Source organism: Sinocyclocheilus anshuiensis, unplaced genomic scaffold, assembly GCF_001515605.1.
Source record: "Sinocyclocheilus anshuiensis isolate Anshui unplaced genomic scaffold, SAMN03320099.WGS_v1.1 scaffold86, whole genome shotgun sequence".
Lineage (NCBI taxonomy): Eukaryota > Metazoa > Chordata > Actinopteri > Cypriniformes > Cyprinidae > Sinocyclocheilus > Sinocyclocheilus anshuiensis.
The window spans coordinates 3,160,999-3,161,380 of NW_015547662.1; the positions used below are offsets into that span (position 1 = coordinate 3,160,999).

The 382-nt window shown below is 24.6% G+C and overlaps 1 protein-coding gene across 2 annotated transcripts in view; it reads left to right on the plus strand.

The window, feature by feature from the left end:
* marchf1 (membrane-associated ring finger (C3HC4) 1) overlaps window positions 1-382 on the plus strand; it is a 14,947-nt gene that overhangs the window by 13,051 nt on the left and 1,514 nt on the right. The window lies entirely within an intron of this gene.

The window sequence follows — 382 nt, forward strand, 5'->3', positions numbered from 1 at the left end:
ACAGCAAAAATTGTAGGGGGGGGGGGGGTTGTTATTGTTAACTAAAATTAAAAATGTAACTAGAACTAAAATAAACATTTAAATCTAAAACTAAAAGATAATGTAAAATATGAATAAATACTTTAATAAATAATAATATAATATAAACCATAATAAATACTAAAAAAGCTATTTTATTAGGCATAGTGTGGGTCACCCATTTTAAGATCACATGATCTGCTTAAGTTAAAATCCAACTACTTTAAGTGTAAAAACACATTGTATTCAAGTTAAGCATTAAGCTTAAGTTGGTCAGCATCTGAGAGTTATTTTTGTATCATTGAGACACTATTATAGGTTTGATTAATATTTTAAATTAGAATTCATATAATATTGAATTGAT